The 3211-nt window shown below is 43.1% G+C and overlaps 1 pseudogene; it reads right to left on the bottom strand.

The window, feature by feature from the left end:
• Positions 1-1749: 1749 nt before the first annotated feature.
• On the bottom strand, positions 1750-2615 carry LOC131755372 (microtubule-associated protein RP/EB family member 1-like; annotated as a pseudogene).
• Between the last annotated feature and the right edge of the window lie 596 nt (positions 2616-3211).

The following is a 3211-nucleotide window of genomic DNA, read 5'->3' as shown; positions in this document are numbered from 1 at the left end:
AGAGAAATAGCACCACTGTTATTTGAACAATGGCTAGTTACTTGCATTTTTTGGCATTGTTAATCACTGAATCTGGGTTTTCCTCTGAATCCCACACAGAGCATGCACTACACAACAATTTTATCATAAAATACCTGCTTGCTACACACATTTTAGGACAAGCTACCACCAGAAACAAATCAATACAAATACATCAGGGGCAGAACAATCTCAGTAGTGGCTAACACACATTTTGCAGAATTCTGCTGAACGAAGGAACTGAATAGGCTGTGGGCAAAGCAAATGAGGGAGTTAAGGAATGAAATATTTTAAATATTAATAATTAACTCAGACATGGTACTATATTTTCTGCAAAAGAAAATTAACAGTTAGTAACACGCTAACATTTTTATCTCCAAAGAGATTAGTGCGCTGGCAAAGTATTCTAACAGTGGAGGGCTGTGGACAGCAGGTACCGAAAACAGCCAGCCTTGCAGATCCCAAGGTAGCAGTGGCCTTCCTTCACTGATCACTCCCTTTGCCAGAGGTCCAGAAAGAACTTGCAGCATGGTCACCTGCCTGCTGAACTTCCACTCTAAGCAGCAAACTTTAAGGGGCCAAAGAGGAGTCCCCAGTAGGCAAGGGGAGCAGAGAAGAGAAATATATTAAATGTAAACTTAAAAGACAGTAAAACGGGACACAACCCCCATTCAAATCCCAGAGATGCAGGCAAGTCCCCAAAAGTAGTTGTTAGATTTAAAAACTGGACACACGTCATTTCAAACAACAACAACAACAAAACACAGTACATAGAAATATCAGGGGCTTCCCTGGTGGCGCAGTGGTTGAGAGTCTGCCTGCTGATGCAGGGGACACGGGTTCGTGCCCCGGCCCGGGAGGATCCCACATGCCGCGGAGCGGCTGGGCCCGTGAGCCATGGCCGCTGAGCCTGCGCGTCCGGAGCCTGCGCTCCGCAACGGGAAAGGCCACAACAGTGAGAGGCCCACATACCACAAAAAAAAAAAAAAAAAAAAAACAAATATCAGGGATAACTGGAAAAATCACCAGAGAAACGTTCTATGAAAATCAAGCTCTTCGACTCAAAACGTCTCAGGGCTGAAACACACCCTCTATTCATCCAGGCAACAATGCCTCTTGCTTCTTATCAGGGATGCAACTGGTCAAGGACACTAAATGGCTTTAAAAAGCAACTTTTCAAACTTTCCTTTTGGGCCAAGGTCTGGGCCTGTGAGGATCAGGCAGCCCCGTGAAGGCTGGGAACAGCAGGTCCCAAAGGTTCCAGGTTCTGGCCCTTCCTTCCCAGACACAATGTCAAACACACAAAAGCTCCTGTCATGTTACATTTTACATTTTGAAATATGGAAGCATCTTTTAAATACTCTTAAGCCATTTATTTATTAAAACGTTCTCTGTCAAGATTTCACATTAGCTTAAAATTCAAATCAGTCTTTACATTTCTCTACTGAGGTCTCCACCTTCTCCAGCCATCAGTGCTACCAGCATCTACACAGTGAGCCCCACCGTCAGCCTCTTTGTTCCCTGGGTGACCAACTAGATGTTAATACTGCTCTGCTATGAGGTAAAAGCTCCTAACTCAAACTTACTGGAAAAGGAGTGAAACTTCTGCAAAGTGCACTTTAAGAAGAGGTACTTTTTGCTTATGAAAAGAAACCAGTGAGTCCTCTAAGAATAATAAAAGGGAATATTTTACAGTTAAGCACAGATTTGGAGTGAAGAATTCGGATGATGCTCAGCTGGTCAGGCTGTTAATACTCTTCTTGTTCCTCCTGCTGGCCCCCTTCATCAGGTATCACGAAGCCTTCATCTGTGGCATAGAGAATATCCACAATCCTCTGCAATACAGGGTGGTTTTCCCCCTCGTTCTCCTGGCAAACCAATTCAATGTTCCTTAGCTTTCCAAAGTAGAAATCTCTCTCTTTCTCCAAGTCGTCGACAGCAAGTTTCAATACGTTGACCTGCTGCATCAATTCGGCTACTTCGTCATTCCCATTCCCCACACCAGTATTCTTCCGCCCGGGCCAGCCTTAGGGGTTGCAGTAGTTCTTCCGCCCGGGCCAGCCTTAGGGGTTGCAGTAGTTCTGTGTGTTGCAGTGGGCCTCTGTGGAGCTGCACTGCTAGAGCTGAGAGGTTTCTTCGGTTTGTTCAGAGATGGAGCAATAAGGGAGGGGGCCACCGCAGTTTCTTGAACTTGTCTGGCAGCTACAGGGTCTTAGTCTTTCCCATCATAGTTTGCATCAAAAAGCTTCTTGAACCACTGAATGGATTCAAAATTGTCCTGAAACTTTCCTTTTACTAATTTGTCCACAGGAATTATTTTGTCAACACCCATCCTCTTAAAGCCTGCTTGTAGTGTTTTCAAGTTCTGGATGTATTCGTGTTCTAGCTTAGCTTGGACTTTCACTTTCTTCAAGGCCATGGAACCAGGGAACAGCATGTCCATAAACTGACAATAGGCAGCCCCTGAGCACAGATGTTCAATCTTTGTCAGATTCAACTGCAGAGACTCATTGATCCAGGCCAGCATGTCATGTCGACTGAGGTTATCACTGGGGACTGACGTTGAGTACACATTCACTGCCATCTTCGGCTCTCAGCTGGACTATGTCCGCTGCCCATACCCGGCTCTGGTTCCATCTTCGTCTTATTCAAACCGCCTGACCCCGCCGGCCCCTGTGTATATATTATTAATAAGCTTTTATTAAGCACCCACTTGTCTGAATCAGAGATTTATAGATTCCAAAAGAGATCACACAGAAAAGTACTAAGTGGGAAAAACAGAGTCTAATAACTGATAAAAATTCAAATATGAAAAAATGTCATGGGCCTATTGATGTATGGAATCCCAAATTGGTTTAAGTTTGAGAAATTAGAACGCTAAAGTGAAAGACTATTAAGGGAAAAGTCAGATAGGCACAAGTTAAATGAAGATTAATTGAACAACATAAAGAGGTAGATTGACATGCAAGGATTAAAACCAAGATATTAAGTATTCCAATAAAACATTTATTATTGTTTAGCTGTTAAATAATAAAGCAAGGGTCTAGTTACTAGAGAATTGAAGGAATGCAGTTAAAATATAATGGGCCACAATACAAAGAATACACTTTATTCTTTTGAAAATTTGAAGTTGAACTACCTTTGTAGTTAGGTGTCTGCATTCAAGATCCAACACGAATTGATAACTGTAGAG

The sequence above is a fragment of the Kogia breviceps genome, chromosome 4, assembly GCF_026419965.1.
Source record: "Kogia breviceps isolate mKogBre1 chromosome 4, mKogBre1 haplotype 1, whole genome shotgun sequence".
NCBI classification, from domain to species: Eukaryota; Metazoa; Chordata; class Mammalia; order Artiodactyla; family Physeteridae; genus Kogia; species Kogia breviceps.
Note: the sequence above shows the minus strand (reverse complement) of the source record. Positions and strands in the feature narration are given on the sequence as shown.